Source organism: Elaeis guineensis, chromosome 6, assembly GCF_000442705.2.
Source record: "Elaeis guineensis isolate ETL-2024a chromosome 6, EG11, whole genome shotgun sequence".
Classification (NCBI taxonomy): Eukaryota; Viridiplantae; Streptophyta; class Magnoliopsida; order Arecales; family Arecaceae; genus Elaeis; species Elaeis guineensis.
In genome coordinates this window covers 96899234-96922998 of record NC_025998.2, presented here as the reverse complement: position 1 = coordinate 96922998, position 23765 = coordinate 96899234, and positions in this window count along the sequence as shown.

Below are 23765 nucleotides of genomic sequence, written 5' to 3'. Positions count from 1 at the left end.
TCTGAGGAGATTTTTCTTCAAGAGCAAAGAATGAAGAGAAGAAGAAGAAAGCTACAGATTAAGGAGTTGATCCTATAGTTTAGATCAAAGTGTTGATCTAAATTCCAAAGCTCAGATTCTACTTGGAGTAGAAGAATCTACAATGAGAAGATCAGTTTGAGATTGATCTCGATGGATACCCGTAAAGGTTAGATATGTATGCAGCTCAAGCATCTACTTATCTGTGATCATCGAAAATAGTGAATATCTACCCACACTGAGGTATTGAGATACGATCTCATACTTCTTCCAAAGTTTAGATTATATGTTTGTTTTCTCTTGGTCTTTGGGTAGGATTAGATTTGATCTTTTGCATGTGGGGTTAAAGGGTTTAATCCATTTTATTTTTTGCTGTGTTTTTTAAAAAATTTTAAAATCTATACATGCTGCCTACCCAGTTTTCTAACAAGGCATGTATCCCTCTAAGATGATGTGTTTAGACACATCTGAGGAGATTTAGCTCATGAGTTTGATCCCTTATGAAGCCTCATGAATGCCATGTAATGTGCTTGACTTAATTTTACTATGAGTGTCATGAGCAGAAATCATTCCAATCCAAGTATATGATGCTGGATAGCTGTGAAGAACATCCTTAAAAGCACTAAAAATTTGTTCTTGGAGCAGAATTTTGAGTTGTAGGGTTGATGGGTACACATGCTCGAATCTTGAGTCTGACACTGATGGTAGAGAGTCTACATCAGGATGTGTGCAATATGAGAATTGGTAGATTAAAAAGAGTTTCAAATAATCAATCATTATAGGAAGCTAGTTAGTCACTTTTTCAAAGGTGCTAGGTAAGGTCTTCTGGTCCTGGTAACTTTGTTGCAATTGATGTCATGAGATGTCGTCATAGTGATAATATTGGCACCATAGCCCTTAGCTAATGGAGCCTTGGTCTGACTAGAATACCCAGCACATGGAAAGGAGGACTTTAAATAATAATGCGATTATCTTGACTTTGAAAATATCAAGGTGAAGAGAGTAGACCCCATGGAAACGTGGTGGACCCACTGACTAAGCAATTTGCAATCTAAAAGACTGAAGTCCATCTTAAGAAGTGGGACTTAGGTTTGTAGTTGATTGGCTTTGGGTCAAGTGAGAGTTTGTTAGATGTGTGATCTAGAAAGCCAATTGTTGGCTGGCACATTATAATTTTTCAAGACATAAGTTTGTAATTGATTTATTGAAATTAAAATTATTGGGCAATTATATCCATTCTAGAGTAATGTGTCAATGACACATATTCTTAAAGAGTTAAGAATTTAAGACATGTGTCATTATAGATTAATTTCTAAAAGCTCCTAATCGATGATCATCATGGGAATGGTGATCGATCCGAATAGACTGGTGCACAAATCGTTTCTCTTTTTAGATAGATGAGTCTTGAGTCTACAGTGTGGGAACACTGGAGCAAGAGTGAAGATGGTTGTTAGAGAACAATGGTACTGAGCGTGACCAAGAATGAGAAGTCACATAGATAACTACTCACTTGTCAGTGACCTCGATGTTGTAGTTGTGTAAGTGATTCTTTAACCTGTGGTGTCTTGATTACTTACAACAAGATTGCTATAGTTTGACTATACATAAATATGGCCCCTAGCCATATGAATCCTTGTAGTGGATGTTGGCTGTAGTAGGTTCACTGTAGGAGTAGCAGTGTATTTATAAGAGATCTATCAGCCTCAATAGTTGAGGAGTGTCGTATACGACCTAAGAGGCTGAGTCCATAAGTCTGTAGCCATAGCAGCATAATTATAAAAAAAAAATTTTATGAGATTCATGATTGGACTCGAGCTAATTAAGTCTGGCATATGATGAATGCTTAGGGTTTGATGAGATTCCATGACCTGCATCCTGTCGGGACTCTCGATTGAGGAACTTAATCATGTGATAACTATACCTAGGGGTTCATTTTTCTATTCTATTAGATTACTACTATATGCTGCTAGGCATCACTGGTAGATTGTAAGAACTCATCAGGATCATTTTTGGATCAACGATCCTTGTTAGGGTGAGCTGAAATTATTCCAGCCTATCGAAAGGAGTTTCAATGATATGGTGATGGAGATCACAGTATATCTCACTATCAGATAGAATGGAACTTGAGGGATCACACATAAAAAAAGCTCATCCTGATTAATAGTTTGGATCATGATCAAATTATCAATTAGATTGATGATTTAGATCAATTTGTAATGAGTTACAAATTTAAAAACTACTAATTGTTAGCGTCAGAGATTTTATTGCAAATGTTACAATATAATTGGGCTTGATTAAAATTATAAATCAAATTCTAATTAATTTAAAATAGATTTAATTTAATTAGGTTTGACTTAATTTAAGACTAATTGGATTTAATTATCCAAATAGGATTTAGATTTCAATCCTAATTGAATCAAGTTAGATAGTCTTTCGAATCTGATTCGAATCGGGCTTGAATTTTATTCGAATCCAATCTGAAACTAGATATCTTAGCCCACTTTTACTGGGCTTCTCTCTCTTATTTTATGATGAGAAAGGAGAGGACATGCTTGAAAACCTGTGCCCCTTGCTTGTTGCATAAGTGAAGAAAAGGGGGCATCAATAGTTGGTACCCTACTTATTTGAATTTGATTCAAGTAGAAACTATCCTTATCTGGTTGGGGCATGGAATAGAGAGGATTTTTGTGTGACAAAAATCAGAAAAAAAGAGGGTGCGCGTCTCATGTGTGCATGAAAGGAAAAGGAATGCCAATAATTGGTGCCCCTTATCTCTTGATCTCGCTTTCTTGTTTTGGTCCTTCTTTCTATTTTGAATTTTGATTCAAACTAAGAAAGAGATCATGTCAGGTTAGGAAGGGTGTGGAGCCTAATTTTTGTGTGATATAAAATTTAATGAGAGGAGAGGGTGTGCGCCAAGAAGAGACATGATCTCTTCCTTTATCGCTCTCTCTTAACTCGATCGCCCATCTCCTTTCCTCCTCATCCCAATGCTCCATATCCTCTAGATCAGATCTGAGAGGAGAGTTTTGAGAAAGAGAAAGAGAAGAAGAAAGATTCTTCTTCTCTTCTTAGTGGTCTAGATCTGATCTGATCAGATTAGCACGATGAGATCGTGCTGTCACCTTGTTCTTCAAGGAGTTGAAGAATGAGTCTAGATCCAAGTACAGGAGTGAGACCTGTAAGATGCTAACACTCTAGGGGCCTCGGTACTCCGATCAGGTCATCTCTATGTGGATACCAGTAAAGGCCGAATGCTTGTGCGGCTACATTAGAAATTTTAGACATCCACAGGATCCGATTCGACGGGAAGATGAAAAAGTGATAAGGTAATCGATCTTCCCTCCCTCTTTGTTTTTGTTTTTCAGATCTAAATATTTTTATGCATGTCTAAACTAGATCCTTTGATGATATTAGGATTAGATCCTTCTATATACCATAAATTAAAATAATTTTAATGTATGCTTCCGCTGCCCTAGTTTCATGAGATAAAATTTTTGTATGCCGATCACCTAGATTTTTTTCAATTCAATCTCTCATTAATCACTTGGATCAGTGATCAGATTATTATCATCTCCAAAATTAAATTTGCACCTCATGTCCATGAAGGAAAAATCGGCTTTTTTCTTGTAGGATCTTCCAGATCTAATGAGATCTAGGATGGAATATTTTTTTAAAAAAAAATTATTCTACTTTATTTTAGATCTAAGATCTATTAGATCTAATTTTTATTATCTAATATTTAATCTAAAATTAAATCTAAAATTTGAGGATTAGAGAAATACCTCTAGGGTAACTAGATTATCCTGTAGATGATCGCAGCAACACCCGAGGTTCTAAAATAGTCACGCAGTCAGCTGGCCTCTACCGATATCTACTCAAGTAGGATCTAGATCTTCTTCTCCTCATGAATCTTTACTCCAAAAATTAGATCTAGATCTGATCTACAAGATCTTCAAAAGATCTTCTGAAGCTGGAGCAGCAGCTTCTCGACAAATCCCTGCAGCCTTCTGATCAGGGAGCCACCACACCTTGGACAAGCACCAGATAGATGCCCAACCTCTTGGACATGAAGAGGGGAGGCAGAGGAGCAGAAGAGGTATGGAGAACTAGAGGGGTTTCACATTTTTTTTGGGTATTGAGTAGAGTCTCTAAACCCTAGGCATAGACAGGGTTTAAATAGATCCTGCTGCACCATGCAGTGCCACATTATTCGACCAATCAAAAAATTTCAATTAATTCTGAAAAAATTTTAATTGGTGGAGTAATGTCATCTGATCATATCAGATAAGAACCCCACCAAACCATCCTACTGTGGGTGCCAACACTGGATAAACACAGTGAGATTGGCGCCCAACAGTTTGAGTTGATCAAGGCATAGAGTCCTCATCTCATGGGACTCTATCCTTATCCACTTGGGGTGCATGCCATATCTGATTATGGTACCCACTTTGAGGGTAAAATTAGTAGGTGGACACTCTACAAAAACTCTCCAATGACCTCTTGTCAAGTGGCCTTCAGTCCAATGTCCATGGTTCAACATTTGATCGATGTCCTAAAACAGAGATGGCAGGTGATAGGAATTAGCAGGTGTTATCTAAAATTCATCTTATGAATTAAGACAAGACTTTTCTGAGCTGGACTGGCTCTAGTCAGACTGAGAAAAATCTTCTCAAGGTTCTCTAGGTGAGTCAAATCATATTTGGCTCAATCGAGATAGAAAAGATGACATGAGGAGAAAGTTAGGCTCAATCGTGTGCTAGCACGATTTCCTTGAACCTAATTGGATCTAATCCAAATCAATCGAACTGGGCTAGCTCAATTGATGACATCCAGATCCTAACTCTTGTTTGTATGACCCAGTTAGATTCATTTTCATATGGCAATGAGACATGTCATGATCTCATCATCGACATCATCGAAACTCCTTTCGATGTACCAGAACTCTTCTGATTCAGATAATTAGAATGATCAATCATCAAGATCATTCTAATTGCTCCCAAAATTCATCAGTGACACCTAGCAGTATATGGTGGCAACCCATCAGAAATAAAGATAAACCTCTAGGTGCAGCTACCTGTGTGATTGAGTTCCTCTATCATGAGTCCCGACTGAATTAGGATTAAGGTGAACTCATCAAACCCAACATCAGTCATATGAATCAATCGATCGATCCAAGTCCGATGTAAAATCTTAATGGAAAACTCTTTTTCATTATTTCACTCTGCCATGGCCATGGGCTTTAGGACTCAATCTTTTGATCATCATAGGACTACTCCTCTTATCTACCGAGGTTGATAGATCCCATCTTGGTGCGATCTGATTCCTACAATGAATATGCTACAACCAACATACACCTCAGGGTTCCGAATGAAGGAAGAAAATCGCTTTTCCTCTATATGATCTTTCAAATTTCATCAAATCTGGGGTGAAATAATTTAAAAAAATTTATCCTACATATATTTTAGATCTAAGTCTCTAGATCTAATCTTCATATCTGATATTAAATCTAAAATAAATCTAAAGGGATGAGGAAATAAGTAATACCTTAAGGGTAATCTGATTACCCTGTAGATGATCTCTACACAGGCCGACGTTTTGATGTAACCACACAAGCACCTGGCCTCTACTGATATCCACTCAGACAGGATCTGGAACATCTTCTCCTCGCAAATCTACACTCCAAAAATCAGATCTAAATCTGATTAGGAAGATCTTTAAAAGTCTTTCTGAAGTTGGAGCAGCAGCTTGTCAAAGAAGTCCTGCAGCCTTCTGTTCCAGGCATCACCACACCTTGGATCTTTGCCAGATGGATGTCCAACTCTTTGGATGTGAAGAGGGGAGGAAGGAGAGCAGGGAGGACATGGAGAAGTGGGGAGGGGGTGGCAGCTATTGGGTTTTGTGCATAAAACAACTGCTGCCTCGAAACCCTAGGCACAGCAGGGTTTTTATAGACCCTATATGCTGCGCAGTGCCACATCATTCAATCAATCAAAAAATTTCAATAAATTTTAAAAAATTCTAATTGGTGGAGTGATGTCATTTGATCATATCAGATAAGAACTCCACCTTATCTCCAAAAGATGGTGCCAACATTGGATAAGCACAAATAGAGGTGGCACCCAAGAGTTTAAATTGATCAAGACTCTCCAATCCTTATCCACTTGGGGCACCCACTTTAATCCAATTGGGCTCACACCATAATCTAATTATGGCACCCAATTTGATGTGGCTTGGCTTGTGGACACTCCACAAAAATCCTGCAATGAGCCCTCTTCAGTTTAAGACCCATATGTCAACTTTTGACAGATGTCCTAAAATAAAATTGGCAGATGCTAGGAATTAGTAGGTGTTGTCTTAAATTCATCTCATGAATTAAGACAAGCCTTTTCTGGGCTGGACAAGCTTTATTTAGACTGAGAAAAACCTTTCTAAGGTTCTCTGGATGAGTCAAATCTCATTTGGCTCAGTAGAGACAGAAAAGATTACACGAGGAGAAAGTTAGGCTCAATCGTGTGCTAGCATGATTTCCTTGAACCTAATTGGATCTTATCCAAATCAATTGGGTTAGTCCAATTGATGACATCCAGATCCTAATCTTTGTTTGTGTAATCCAGTTAGGTTCAATTCCATATGATAATGAGACATACCGTGATCTCATCATCGACATCATCGAAACTCCTTTCGATGGACCAGAACTCTTCTGATTCAGACAATTAGAATGATCGATCATCAATATCATTCTAATTGCTCCCAAAATCCACCAGTGACACCTAGTAGTATGTGGTGGCAACCCATCAGAATTAAAGATGAACCTCTCGATGCAGCTACTTGTGTGATTGAGTTCCTCTATCATGAGTCCCGACTGAATTAGGGTTAAGGTGAACTCGTCAAACCCAACATCAGTCATATGAGTTAATCGATCGATCCGAGTCTGATGTGAAACCTTAATGAAATTTTTTTTTTCATTATTTCACTCTACTATGGCCATGGGCTTAAGGACTCGATCTTTCAATTATCATAGGACTATTCCTCTCATCTACTGAGGTTGATAGATCCCATCTTGGTGCGACCTAGTTCCTACAATGAATATGTTACAGCCAATATACACCTCAGGATTTCGAATGGCTAGAAGACTGAGTTATGATATAATTAAACTATAACACACTCAAGCTGAACTGTCGATGCATCTTAGGTCAAAGAACTAGACACACAACTGCAGCATCGAGCTAGTCATTGATGAGAAGGTAGACTTCCTTATGACTGCTCGAAGTGATCACGCTCAGTACTCTCGTTCTCAATGAATACCTGTACTCTCACTCCAGTGTCTCTACACCGTAGACTCAAGACACATGTACCCTAAGGAAGAGATCATACACCAACCTTCCGGATCGATCACCATCCTCGTGATGATCCTATGGTCTGGAGCTGTTTATGAGTTAGTTATGTAAATTCATGCCTTAAATTTTCAACTCTTGAAAATATGAATTGATGTATCACAGACACAATGTACACAATGTGATAGAAGAATAACCCTTTTATTCATTTATAATCAAAATTATAAATTTGTCCTTAGATCTGTACAGGAATGTGTCAGCCGATCTGGCATCTAGGGCACACATCTAACAAACTCCCACTTGACCTAATGCCAATTGGCTACATATCTAAGTCCCATCTTCTCAAGGTGGGCTTCGATCTTCTGTTGGCCCAATGGCTTAGTCAATGGGTCTGCCACATTATCTGTAGAGTCAACTCTCTTGACCTCGACATAACCATTTTCGAGGTAATCACGGATCAAATGGAATCGCCGCTCGATGTGCTTAGACTTCTGGTGAGACCTTGGCTCCTTAGCTAGGGCTATGGGGCCATTATTGTCCCAGTAAAGAGGTATGGCATCCGATGACATCACTCCAAGCTCTACGATAAACTTCTTGTACCAGAATATCTCTTTCGTAGCTTCTGATGTAGCAATATACTCTGCCTCCATGGTGGAATCAGCAATCACCGTCTGCTTGGAACTCTTCCAACTGACTGCACCACTATTGCAAATGAACAGACTCCCAGATGTCGACTTTCGATTATCTATATCAGACATAAAGTCTGAGTCTGTATATCTCTGAATCTGGAGTTCTCCATTCTCAAAAACTAGAAACATATCCTTAGTCCTTCTCAAGTATTTAAGGATACATTTCATAGAAGTCCAGTGCTCTTCTCCTGGATTCGACTGATATCTGCTTGTGACACTCACAGCATGGGCTATATCAGGTCGTGTACATAGCATCGCATACATGAGGCTCTCTATTATCGAAGCATAAGGGATCTTGCTCATACGTTCAATCTCCTCAGGTATGCTAGGGTACATCTTCTTGGAGAGATGAATGCCATGTCTAAAAGGCAATAAACCTCTTTTGGAGTTTTTCATGCTAAACCTTTTTAGCACCTCCTCTATATACATCTTCTGTGAAAGTCCCAACATCCTATTTGGTCTATCTCTATAGACCTTAATATCCAGTATAAAGGATGCCTCTCCTAGATCTTTTATAGAGAACTCCTTAGACAACCATACTTTGACTGTGGTCAACATGGGAATATCATTTCCAATTAGGAGGATGTCATCTATGTACAATACGAGGAAGACAACTGCACTCCCACTGATCTTTTTGAACACACATGTTTCCTCCTCATTCTCGATGAAACCAAACATTTTGATCACATCATTGAAATGAGTATTCAAACTCCGAGATGCTTGCTTAAGTCCATAAATGGACCTTTGCAGCTTGCAGATCTTGTGATCATCATCACTGGATGTGAAACCAAGAGGCTGTTCCATATAGATATCTTTCTCAAGATGTCCATTTAAGAACGCCGTTTTCACATCCATCTGCCATATTTCATAATCAAAATAGGCTGTAACAACAAGCAATGTGTGGATAGATTTTAGCATGGCTACGGACGAGAAGGTATCCTGATAGTCAATACCTTCACGCTGACTATAACCTTTCGCTACGAGCCTAGTCTTGAATGTCTCTACATTCCTATTTGTACCTATCTTTCACTTGAAGATCTATTTACACCCAATAGGTACAATACCTTCAGGTAGATCTACCTAGGACCAGACTTGGTTTGAGTGCATCGAGTCAATTTCTTATCTCATTGCCTCTAACCATTTCTCGAAGTCGATATCTGATATCGCCTCATCATAGGTCTTGGGGTCATCACCATGAGCCCCATTTTCTGTGAGGAATATTTTCTCTACATCCTCTTGTATGGTACCTAAGTACCTTTCAAGAGGATAGAAAACCCTAGTCAATCTACGAGGTGGAAGAGGTTGTGTTAAGACTGGTTCTGATTGATTTGGTTCCTCAGGTTCTTTAGCTCGTTGCTCTTGGGAGACATTCTCCTTGAGCTTAATTATTCTTCTGATGCCACCATCTTGAATAAACTATTTTTCAAGAAAAATAGCATTTCGACTCACAATCACATTGTGGTCTTTCAGAATATAGAAATAGTATCCTAATGACTCTTTAGGATATCCTATGAACCGAGCTCTAAAAGACCTAAACTCTAACTTGTCTGTCTGCTATCTCTTGACATGAGCCGGACAACCCCAAATTCTAAGATGATTCAGACTTGGCTTCTTACCATGCCATATCTCATATGGTGTGGTAGGAACGATTTTAGAGGGAACCCTATTCAATACATAAATTGCTGTCATGAGACAATATCCCCAAAGAAATTTGGAGAGGTCCGTGAAGCTCATCATGGAACGGACCACATCTAATGGGGTCCGATTTCTCCATTCTGAAACCCCGTTAAGTTGAGGTATTTCAGGTAGAGTCCATGGAGAGACTATGCCATTATCCTTAAGATAGTCTAGAAACTCCTGACTAAGGTATTCACCTCCTCGATCTGATCGAAGAACCTTTATAGGCTTTTCTGTTTGTTTTTCTACCTCATGTCTGAATTCTTTGAACCTTTCAAAAGTTTCAGACTTGTGTTTCATTAGAAACACATACTCGTACCTAAACATATCATCAATAAAGGTAATGAAGTAGATGTAGTTGCCTCTAGACGGCACATCAAATGGGCCACACACATCCGTATGTACTAGGGCAAGTAGGTCTATGGTCCTTTCCCCATGTCCCATAAAAAGAAGCTTAGTCATTTTGCCTTGAAGGCATGATTCACAAACTGGATATGACTCGGAAGTCAACGGACTCAATAGCTTGGATTTCTTCAATTTGTTAACCCTGTCTTCCGCTATATGACCTAGCCTTAGGTGCCACAGATACTTATCATTTAGACTATCTCTAGGCCTTTTAATTCCTATGGCATTCATATTTTGCTCAATATTAAATACAGATACATCAATATGTAGTTGATAGAGATCGTTAATAAGAAAACTATCTACAACTTTATTATTTTCATAAAAAATATTACAATGGTTCTTATGAAAGCTAATTACATAGCCTTCTTGTGCTAAACATGAAATAGAAATTAATTTTTTGCTTGCTACAGGCATATAATAATAATCTCTAAGAAATAAATCTAATCCTAATGGTAATCGCAGAGGGTAGGTTTCCACGACCACAGCAGCAACTCTTGCTCTGTTTCCGATGTGTAGGATCATCTTCCCATCCCTCAGCCTCCTGCTCTCCTCAAGACCCTGCATAGAAGTGCATAAATGAGCACTAGAACCAGAGTCAAGCACCCAACTGGATGCAGAAGAAACCGTAAGATTAGACTCTAAAATGAGCATACCTCCAGAAGGACCATCTTTCTTGTTCTTCAGGGTGGCCAGGTACTGAGAATAGTTTCGCTTCCAATGACCGTCTGATTGGCAGTGGAAACACTTTCCCTTATCAGTAGCCTTCTTCTTCGGTTCTGTCTTCTTCTTCTTGCCATCCACCTTTTGCTTCTTCGCAGACTTCTTTTTCTTTCCAAAAAATTTTCTCTTGGAAGAAGTCCACTCCATAATAAGAACTGAGCCTTTTAAACCCTTCATAGAAAGCTCAGCTGTAACCAGCATGTTCATTAACTCAGCCAAGGTACACTACATCTTATGCATATGAAAGTTCATGATGAACTGACCATATGCATCAAACAAAGACTGAAGGATCACATCAATTTGAAAATCTTTATCTAAGATGATATCGAGCTTCTCAAGCTCCTCAAGATCCTTGATCATTGTCAAACAATGATCTTGGATTGACTGCCCATCACGCATCTTGGCCTTAAAAAGTCTTTGACAGACTTGATACTTGGCCGCATGACTCTGTTCACCAAACAACTCTTGCAGGTGAGCCAACATTTGATGGGTAGTCAAAATATTCTCATGTTGGCGCTGCAAGTCATCAGACATTGCGCCCAACATGTAGTACCTTACTTTGTTATCATTATCCATCCACTTTTCCAAGGATGCTCTCTGTTCAGTAGTCGGACATGCTGGCATGGCAGGTGGGTCCTGGTCCAAGACATGAGTCAATTTTTTGAAATTCAGAATAATTCTGTAGTTCCTCAACCAATCTTTAAAATTGGATCCAGTCAATCTGTGGGTGTCTAGTATTTTAGTCAGGGGGTTGGAGGTAGACATGTTTCCTGTAGAGAGTCGAAAGTTTCTAGTTAGATTTTGTAATCAGACTTAATCAATTTATTTAGAGGTTTCATTTTTAAAATAAATTAGGCTCCCACTATTTTCTCAGATCCCTACACTCCCTTGGTAGAGATGTGAAAATCTCTGTGATCAGTGATTTTTAGTGGGTGGTGCGGTCTCACCGATTGGCTCACCACCTCACCTAACAGTTATTGGTGATGGGTCAACCGATGAGTGGACAACTCTTGTCCAATGATTCTCTAATCATGATGCACCCAAAACTTGGTCTCTAATTCATGAAGCTCACCGTGTCCAGGATATTGCTCCAATCCTTAGTTAAGTCAGACCCACCATTTGCACGAACTATATTCCTGATTGGGTCCCTCACCGTATCCGAAATATTGAGCCCTACCCATCCTCTAATTCATAATATCCAATGCCTAATGGATATGGTTGTGTCTTCTCGATGCAACTGAGCCACTGTAACTAGCCAAGAATAATCAACCTCGGGAAGGGCCCGTACATCCACAATGGTGGAAGATCTAGACTTAATATTTTCTTAGAGAGATTTGATTTAGGTCTCATTAAACTTGACTTGACATAGTCATAACAATTATGACTAACCTAGTAGCATGGGTCAGCTCGAATTGTTAGCCACCTCTAATCAGAACTGAGTCAACACATATGGCCAGGTAAGTGAGACTGGTGGGAGGGATATGCCATTAACTCGATAAGAATGCATTCGAGTCGAGTAGCTCTCAATTAAAAACCAGTCAGTCACATCTGCCCAACTTACCTTAGACATCAAATTGTCAAACCAGAACTAATTGGGTTAGCCTACAATCCAGGCACTAACCATTGAGCCAAATTAGGTCTTAACTTGATCGAGTCACATCTAAATGTGATTCGACCTTGATCCAGACTTAATCCTATTAGGTTGGTTGATTATTAGCTTTCATGATCCTACCTAACCAACTCTTGATTCGGTTTGATCAATCGTTAGACTTAATTGAGCTACCCAAGCCCGAATCCAATTTTATGAAAATATTTTAGATCTAAAATTTTTAATTTTAGACCTAATTTAATTTCATAAGCTTAATTCATTAATTAAGTTTGGGTTCATAAACAAAGCATGTAAAATAAATCTTAAGGTTTCAGGATCTAGGATTTTGGAGAAAAGTAAGTTTTGATTTCTGATTAAAGATGAACGTGCGGCACCCCTACACGTCATATGAACACCCCATTGAATGAGAAGAGAGGGTCTTAAAATCTTACTTCATTCATATGATCGAACGGCCATGAGGAACACCTTAATCAAAAATATAAATTTAACTACAAAACTAGTTAGATCTAAATTAACATATCACATATACAATTTAAGATCTAACTAATACATGCTTTGCATACATCTCATGTATCAAAAATTAATCTAATTAACATGCTTTCAGATCTGATACATCACATGTAATATCTAAAAAATAAGATTTAAATTGAACTATTCAAAATTAAATCTATTCTAGACAAGTTACTAGAATAATTCTACAACTAGTCTAGGCATGCAGCAGATCAATTTTATGAAAAAACTAAAATTTTATTTTCTATTTTCTGATCTAATTATAATACTTATAACATTAAAAAATAGATAATAAATTAGAGTTAATTCATATTTTAATTTCATTAAAACATAAGACTTAAGACTATTCATGGATTCAACTAATCCTAGTCTAGTCATGCATCTCATGCATGTTAGATCTTCCTAGATTTAATTTTAAATATTTTAATTTTAGATCCTATCATATTTGATATGATATCTAAAATTTTAATATCAGATAAATAAAAATTAAAATTAGATCTAAATTAGATCTGAAATAGAGCCAACAACCTGGCTCTGATACCAGTTGAAGGAGGAAAATCGCTTTTCCTCTATAGGATCTTTCAGATTTCATCAAATCTGGAGCAGAATAATTTAAAAAAATATCTTACATATATTTCAAATCTAAGTCTCTAGATCTAATCTTCATATCTGATATTAAATCTAAAATAAATCTAAAGGGATGAGGAAACAAATAATACCTCAAGGGTAATCTGATTACCCTGTAGATGATCTCTGCACAGCCCGAGGTTCTGATGTAGCCATACAAGTGCCTGGCCTCTACCGGTATCCACTCTGATAGGATCTGGAACATCTTCTCCTTATGAATCTACACTCCAAAAATTAGATTTAAATCTGATTAGGAAGATCTTCAAAAGTCTTTCTGAAGTTGGAGCAGCAGCCTGTCGAAGAAGTCCTGCAGTCTTCTGTTCCAGGCATCACCATGCCTTGGATCTTTGCCAGATGGATATCCAACTCTTTGGAAGTGAAGAGGGGAGGAAGGAGATCAGGGAGGATGTAGAGAAGAGGAGAGGGGGTCGTAGCTATTGGGTTTTGTGCATAAAACAACTTCTGCCTTGAAACCTTAGGCGCAGCAGGGTTCATATAGACCCTGTATGCTACGCAGTGCCACATCATTCATCCAATCAAAAAATTCCAATAAATTCTGAAAAAAATTTTATTGGTGGAGAGATGCCAACATCATTCATGCCTTAAATTTTTAACTCTTAAAAATATAAATTTACATTCCTACTAACTTAAAGGATGTATCACAGACACAATGTACACAATGTGATAGAAGAATAACCATTTTATTTATTTATAGTCAAAATTATAAATTTGCCCTTAGATCTGTACAGGAATGTGTCAGCCGATCTGGCATCTAGGGCACACATCTAACACCGAATGGCTAGGAGATCGAGTTATGGTGTAGTCAAACTATAACACACTCAAGGTGAACTGTCGATGCACCTCAGATCAAAGAACTAGACACACAGCTGCAGCATCAAGCTAGTCATCGACAAGAAGGTAGACTTCCTTATGACTGCTCGAGGTGGTCATGCTCAGTACTCTTATTCTCAATGAATATCTGTACTCTCACTCTGGTGTCTCCACACCGCAGACTCAAGCACATCTACCCTAAGGAAGCGATCGTATACCAACCTTCCGGATCGATCACCATCCTCGTGATGATCCTATGGTCAGGAGCTGTTTATGAGTTAGTTATGTAAATTCGTGCCTTAAATTTTTAACTCTTAAAAATATGAATTAACATTCCTACTAACTCAAAGGATGTATCACAGACATAATGTACACAATGTGATAGTAGAATAATTCTTTTATTTATTTATAGTCAAAATTATAAATTTGTCCTTACATTTGTACAGGAATGTGTTAGCCAATCTGGCATCTAGGGCACACATCTAACAAATTCCTACTTGACCTATTGCCAATTGGCTACATATCTAAGTCTCATCTTCTCAAGGTGGGCTTCGATCTTCTGCTGGCCAAATGGCTTTGTCAGTGGGTCTGCCACATTGTCTGTGGAGTGGACTCTCTTAACCTCGATATAACCCTTTTCGAGGTAATCATGGATCAGATGGAATCACCGCTCGATATGCTTGGACTTCTGATGAGACCTTGGCTCCTTAGCTAGGGCTATGGTGCCATTATTGTCGCAGTAAAGAGGGATGGCATCCGATGACATCACTCCAAGCTCTGCGGCAAATTTCTTGTACCAGAATACCTCCTTCGTAGCTTTCAATGCAGCAATATACTCTGCCTCCATGGTGGAATCAGCAATCACCGTCTGCTTGAAACTCTTCTAGCTAACTGCACCACCATTGCAAATGAACAGACTTCTAGATATTGACTTTCGATCATCTATATCAGACATAAAGTCTGAGTCTGTAAATTCCTAAACCTCGAGTTCTCCATTCCCAAAGACTAGAAATATATCTTTAGTCCTTCTCAAGTACTTAAGGATACATTTCACAGAAGTCCAGTGCTCTTTACCTAGATTTGACTGATATCTTGCTGTGACACTCACAGCATGGGCTATATCAGGTCGTGTACATAGCATGACATACATGAGGCTCCCTATTGCTGAAGCATAAGAGATCTTGCTCATGCGTTCAATCTCCTCAGGTGTGCTAGGGCACATCTTCTTGAAGAGATGAATGCCATGTCTAAATGGTACTAAACCTCTTTTGGAGTTTTCCATGCTAAATCTTTTTAGCACCTCCTCTATGTACATTTTCTGTGAAAGTCCTAGCATCCTCTTTGGTCTATCTCTATAGACCTTAATACCCAGTATAAAGGATGCCTCTCCTAGATCTTTCATAGAGAACTCCTTAGACAATCATATTTTGACTGAGGTCAACATGAAAATATCATTTTCAATTAGGAGGATGTCATCAATGTACAGTACAAGAAAGACAACTGCGCTCCTACTGACCTTCTTGAACACACATGGTTCCTTCTCGTTCTTGATGAAACTAAACATTTTGATCACATCATTGAAATGAGTATTCCAGCTCCAAGATGCTTGCTTAAGTCCATAAATGGACATTTGCAGCTTGCAGACCTTGTGATCATCATCACTGGATGTGAAACCAAGTGGCTATTCCATATAGATATCTTCCTCAAGATATCCATTTAAGAACGTCGTTTTCACATCCATCTGTCATATTTTATAATCGAAATAGGCTGCAACAGCAAGCAATGTGCGGATGGATTTTAGCATGGCTATGGACGAAAAGGTATCCTGATAGTCAATGCCTTCGCACTGACTATAACCTTTCGCTATGAGCCTAGCCTTGAATGTCTCCACATTTCCATCTGCATCTATCTTTCTCTTGAAGATCCATTTACACCTAATAGGTACAATACCTTCAGGTGGATCTACTAAGGTTCAGACTTGGTTTGAGTGCATCGAGTCAATTTCTGATCTCATTGCCTCTAACCATTTCTCAAAGTCGATATCTGATATCGCCTCATCATAGGTCTTGGGGTCATCACCATGAGCCCCATTTCTCGTGAAGAACATTTCCTCTACATCCTCTTGTATAGCACATAAGTACCTTTCAGGAGGATGGAAAATCCTAGTCGATCTACAAGGTGGAAGAGGTTGTGTTAGGACTGGTTCTGATTGATTGGGTTCCTCAGATTCTTTAGCTCGTTGCTCTTGGGAGACATTCTCCTTGAGCTTAATTATTCTTTCGATGCCACTATCTTGAATAAACTATTTTTTAAGAAAAATAGCATGTCGATTCACAATCATATTATGGTGTTCCAAAATATAAAAATAGTATCCTAATGACTCTTTAGGATATCCTATGAACCGAGCTCTAAAAGACCTGAACTCTAACTTGTCTGCTTGCTGTCTCTTGACATGAGCCGAACAACCCCAAATTCTGAGATGACTCAGACTTGGCTTCTTACCATGTCATATCTCATACAGTGTGGTAGGAATGATTTTAGAAGAAATCCTATTCAATACATATATTGTTGTCATGAGACAATGTCCCTAAAGAAACTTAGAGAGGTCCATGAAGCTCATCATGGAACAGACCATATCTAATAGGGTCCAGTTTCTCCGTTCTGAAACCCCATTGAGTTGTGGCATTCCAAGTGGAGTCCATTGAGAGACTTTGCCGTTGTCCTTAAGATGTCTAGAAACTCCCGACTAAGGTATTCACCTCCTCGATCTGATCGAAGAACCTTAATAGGCTTTCCTATTTATTTTTTTACCTCATGCCTGAATTCTTTGAACTTTTCAAAGGCTTCAGACTTGTGTTTCATTAGAAACACATACCCGTACCTAGACATATCATCGATAAAGGTAATGAAGTAGACATAGTTGCCTCTAGCCGGCACATCAAATGGGCCACACACATCCATATGTACTAGGGCAAGTAGGTTTGTGGCCCTTTCCCCATGTCCCACAAAAGGGAGCTTGATCATTTTGCCTTGAAGGCATGATTCACAAACTGGATATGACTCAGAAGTCAACAGACTCAATAGCTCGGATTTTTCCAATTTGTTAACCCTGTCTTTCGCTATATGACCTAGCCTTAGGTGCCACAAATACCTATCATTTAGACTATCTTTAGGCCTTTTAATTCCCATGGCATTCACATTTTGCTCGATATGAAATACAGATACATCAATTTGTAGCTGATAGAGACCATTAATAAGAAAATTATTTGCAACTTTATTATTTTTATAAAATATATTACAATGGTTCTTATGAAAGCTAATTACATAGCCTTTTTGTGCTAAACATGAAATAGAAATCAAATTCCTGCTTGCTGCAGGCACATAATAACAGTCTCTAAGAACTAAATCTAATCCTAATAGTAATCGTAGAGGGCAGGTTCTCATGACCACAGTAGCAACTCTTGCTCTGTTCCCAATACGTAGGATCATATCCCCATCCCTCAGCCTCTTGCTCTCCTCAAGATCCTGTATAGAAGTGCACAAATGAGCACTAGAACCAGAGTCAAGTACCCAACTGGATGCAAAGAAAACTGTAAGATTAGATTCTATAACGAGCATACCTCTAGAAGGACCATCCTTCTTGTTCTTCAGGGTGGCCAGGTACTGAGGATAGTTTTATTTTCAATGGCCGTCTGACTTATAATGAAAATATTTTCCCTTTTCAGCAGCCTTCTTCTTTGATTCCATCTTCTTCCTTTTCCCATCCACCTTCTGCTTCTTCGCAGACTTTTTCTTCTTTCCAAAAGACTTTCTCTTGGAAGAAGTCCGCTCCACAGTAAAGACTGAGCCTTTTGAACTCTTCAAAGAAAGCTCAGCTGTAACCAACATGTTTATTAATTCAGTCAAGGTACATTGCATCTTATGCATATGAAAGTTCATGATGAACTGACCGTATGTATCAGACAAGGACTGAAGGATCACATCAATCTGAAAATCTTTGTCTAAGATGATACCGAGCTTCTCAAGCTCCTCAAAGTCCTTGATCATTGTCAAATAATGATCTTGGACTGACAGCCCATCATGTATTTTAGCCTTAAAAAGTCTTTGGCAGACTTGATACTTGGTTGCACGACTTTGTTCACCAAACAACTCTTGTAGGTGAGCCAACATTTGGCGGGTAGTCATAATATTCTCATGCTGGCGCTGCAAGTCATCAGACATTGCACCCAACATGTAGTACCTGGCTTTATTATCATCATCCATCCACTTTTCCAGAGACGCTCTCTGTTCAACAGTCGGACGTGCTGGTATGGCAGGTGGGTCCTGATCCAAGACATGAGTCAGTTTCTCAGAATACAGAATAATTCTGTAGTTCCTCAACCAATCTTTGAAATTAAGTCCAGTCAATCTGTGGGTGTCTAATATTTTGGTCGGGGTTGGACACAGACATGTTTCCTATAGAGAGTCAAAAGTTTTTAGTTAGATTTTGTAATCAGACTTAACCAATTTATTTAGGGGTTTCATTTTTAAATAAATTAGGCTCCCACTATTTTCTCAGATTCCTACACTCCCTAGGTAGAGATATGAAAATCTCTGTTATTAATGATTTCTAGTGGGTGGTGCGGTCTCACCGACTGGCTCATTACCTCACCTAACAGTTATTGGTAATGGGTCAACCGATGAGTGGACAACTCTTGTCCAATGATTCTCTAATCATAGTACACCCAAAACTTGGTCTCTAATTCATGAAGCTCACCATATCTGGAATATTGCTCCAATCCTTAGTTAAGTCAGACCCACCATTTGCACAAATTAGATTCCTGATTGCATCCTTCACCATATCCGAAATATTGAGCACAACCCATCCTCTAATCTGTAGCATCCAATGCCTAATGGACATGGTTGCATCTTCCTGGTGTAACTGAACCACTGTAACCAGTCAAAAATAATCAACCCCAGAAAGGGCCCGTACATCCATAATGGTGGAAGACCTTAGACTTAATATTTTCTTAGAGAGATTTGATTTAGGTCTCATTAAACTTGACTTGATATAGTCATAACAATTATGACTAACCTAGTGACATGGGTTAGCTCGAATTGTTAGCCATCTCAAATCAGAACTAGATCGACACATATGGCCAGGTAAGTGAGACCGGTGGAACGGATATGCCATTAACTCCATAAGAACACATTCGAGTTGAGTAGCTCCCAATTAAAAACCATTCGATCGTATCTGCCCAACTTACCTTAGACACCAAATTGTCAAACCAAAACCAATTGGGTTAGTCTACAATCCAGGCTTTAACCACTGAGCTAAATTAGATCTTAACTTGATCGAGTCACATCTAAATGTGATTCGACCTTGACCTAGACTTAATCCTATCAGGCTGATCAATTATTAGCTTTCATGATCCCACCTAACCAACTTTTGATTCAGTTTGATCAACCGCTAGACCTAATTGAGCTACCCAAGCCCAAACCCAATTTTATGAAAATGACTTAGATCTGAAATTCTCAATTTTAGACCTAATTTATTTTTATAGGATTAATTCATTAATTAAGTCTTGGGTTCATAAATAAAACATGTAAAATAAATCTTAGGGTTTCAGGATCTAGGGTTTTGCAGAAAAATAAGTTTGATTTCTGATTAAGGATGAACGCGCAGCACCCCTACATGCCATAAGAATACCCTATTGAATGGAAGGAGAGGGTCTTAAACCCAACTTTATTCTTATGACCCAACGGTCATGAGGAACACCTTAATCAGAAATATTGATTTAACTACAAAACTAGTTAGATCTAAGTTACATATCACATATATAATTTCAGATCTAACTTATACATGCTTTGTATACATCTCATATATTAAAATCTGATCTAATTAGCATACTTTTAGATCTGATACATCACATATAATATCTAAAAAATAAGATTTAAATTGAACTATTCAATATAAAATCTATTCTAGACAGTTATTAGAATAATTCTACAACTAGTTTAGGTATACAACAGATCAATCTTATGTATTAATTAAAATTTTATTTTCTATTTTTTGATCTGAATATAATATTTATAACATTAAAAAAATAGGAAATAATTTAGATCTAATTTATAGTTTAATCATATTAAAATCTAAAACTATAAGACTATTCATAGATCAAACTACTCCTAGTCTAGTCATGCATCTCATACATGTTAGATCTACTTAGATTTAATTTTAAATTTTTTAATTTCAAATCCAATCATATCTGATGTGAAATCTAAAATTTACTAATATAAGATAAATAAAAATAAAAATTAGATCTAAATTAGATCTGAAATAGAGCCATGTACCAGTTGAAGTAAAAATCGCTTTTTCCTTGTAGGATCTTCCAGATCTAATCAGATCTGGGGTGGAATATTTTTTTTTAAAAAAATTATCTTACTTTATTTCAAATCTAAGGTCTATTAGATCTGATTCTTATTATCTAATATTTAATCTAAAATTAAATCTAAAACTTGAGGATTAGAGGAATATCTTTAGGGTAACTAGATTACCCTGTAGATGATCGCAGCAATGCCCGAGGTTCTAAAATAGCCACGCAGTTGGCTGGCCTCTATCGATATCCACTCAAGTAGGATCTAGATCATCTTCTCCTCATGAATCTTTGCTCCAAAAATTAGATCTAGATCTGATCTGCAAGATCTTCAAAGATCTTCTAAAGCTGGAGCAGCAGCTTCTCGACAAATCCCTGCAGCCTTCTGATTAGGGAGCTACCACACCTTGGACAAGCACCAGATGGATGCCCAACCTCTTGGATGTGAAGAGGGGAGGTAGAGGAGCAGAGGGGGCATAGAGAAGTGGAGGGGTTTCACATTTTTGCTGGGTATTGAGCAGAGTCTCTAAACCCTAGGCGCAGATAGGGTTTAAATAGACCCAGCTGCGCCATGCAGTGCCACATCATTCGACCAATCAAAAAATTCCAATTAATTTTGAAAAAAATTTGATTGATGGAGTGATGTCATCTGATCATATCAGATAAGAACTCCACCAAACCCTCCTACTATTGGTGCCAACACTGGATAAACACAGTGAGATTGGCGCCCAACAGTTTGAGTCGATCAAGGCATAGAGTCCTCATCTCATGGGACTCTATCCTTATCCACTTGGGGCGCACACCATATCTGATTGTGGCACCCACTTTGAGGGTAAAATTAGCAAGTAGACACTCCACAAAAACTCTCCAATGATCTCTTGCCAAGTGGCCTTTAGTCCAATGTCTACGGGTCAACATTTGATCGATGTCCTAAAACAAAAATGATAGGTGACAGGAATTAGCAGGTGTTGTCTTAAATTCATCTCATGAATTAAGACAAGCCTTTTCTGAGCTGGACTGGCTTCTGTCAGACTGAGAGAAACTTTTTCAAGGTTCTCTGGGTGAGTCAAACCACATTTGGCTCAGTCGAGATAGAAAAGATTATACGAGGAGAAAGTTAGGCTCAATCATGTGCTAGCATGATTTTCTTGAACCTAATTGGATCTAATCCAAATCAATCGAGCTGGGCTAGCTCAATTGATGACATCCAGACCCTAACTCTTATTTGTGTGACCCAGTTAGGTTCATTTTTATATGGTAATGAGATATGTCGTGATCTCATCATCGACATCAACGAAACTCCTTTTGATGTACCAGAACTCTTCTGATTCAGACAATTAGAATGATCGATCATCAAGATCATTCTAATTGCTCTCAAAATTTATCAATGACACCTAGCAGTATATGATGGCAATCCATCAGAAATGAAGATGAACCTCTCGATGCAGCTACCTGTGTGATTGAGTTCCTCTATCATGAGTCCCGACTGAATTAGGGTTAAGGTGAACTCGTCAAACCCAACATCAGTCATATGAATCAATCGATCGATCCAAGTCCGATGTGAAACCTTAACGAAAAACTCTTTTTCATTATTTCACTCTGCCATGGCCATGGGCTTAAAGACTCAATCTTTCGATCATCATAGGACTACTCCTCTTATCTACCGAGGTTGATAAATCCCATCTTGGTGCAATCTGGTTCCTACAATGAATATGCTACAGCCAACATATACCTCAGTATTTCGAATGGCTAGGAGATCGAGTTATGATGTAGTCAAACTATAACATACTCAAGGTGAACTATCGATGCACCTCAGATCAAAGAAATAGACACACAGCTGCAGCATCGAGCTAGTCATCGACGAGAAGGTAGACTTTTTTATGACTGCTCGAGGTGGTCACGCTCAGTACTCTCATTTTTAATGAATATCTGTACTCTCGCTCTGGTGTCTTCACAACATAGACTCAAGATACATCTACCTTAAAGAAGCAATCGTACACCAACCTTTCGGATCGATCACCATCCTCATGATGATCCTATGGTCAGGAGCTGTTTATGAGTTAGTTATGTAAATTCATGCCTTAAATTTTTAACTCTTGAAAATATGAATTAACATTCCTACTAACTCAAAGGATATATCACAGACATAATGTATACAATATGATAGTAGAATAACCTTTTTATTTATTTATAGTCAAAATTATAAATTTGCCCTTACATTTGTATAGGAATATGTCAGCCAATCTGGCATCTAGGGCACACATCAAACAGTCCAATGCTAGCTAGACATAGTCAACTATTTAATTCCATATGATCTCTAACTTAATTCTTAATTAAGCTAATCTATTTGTCCAATCAAGCCACATACTTCTAAATTGAATGAACATATAGACGTTAGGTCAACTCTTTCCTACATTACTTGACTTTGTGCATGACTCCATAGGTTCAAACACTAAACCGATAGCATAGAAATATTTTTTTATAGAAATCAATGTTACCATCTAGTAATGATTCCTAATGTCCAGATAGGTTGAATATTTGTAAAGCAATATCCAAGAATCTATGCATATAGTTACTGCATAATTCATCCCTTTAACCTTGAATGCTCAGGATGACTTAGGGTTTCACTGTTAATCCTGGATGAGTCATCCATATTGTATTTCAACTTTTCAAATCCATCACATAGATTACCCTGGCCAAGGCTTTACTAAATTAAAATACAGTGATGTATTGTCTCCTATAATCTGAAAGGATCCATCCCATCTTGATCCATACACAGACTTCACAAGTACTTGACTGTACCCAATAGCCTTCCATCACTATATTAAAAATATAGATAGTTCAGCATTAAAGTACAATGAGTTGCTTGCAAGTCACTATGATGATCTCAAGTCTGAGGGACACTTATGCCCATATACTTTGTGAGCTGCTCTTGACAGCAGAGTGCTCAGCAAGTGAGTTACTGGTTCAGTGACGATATACTCCT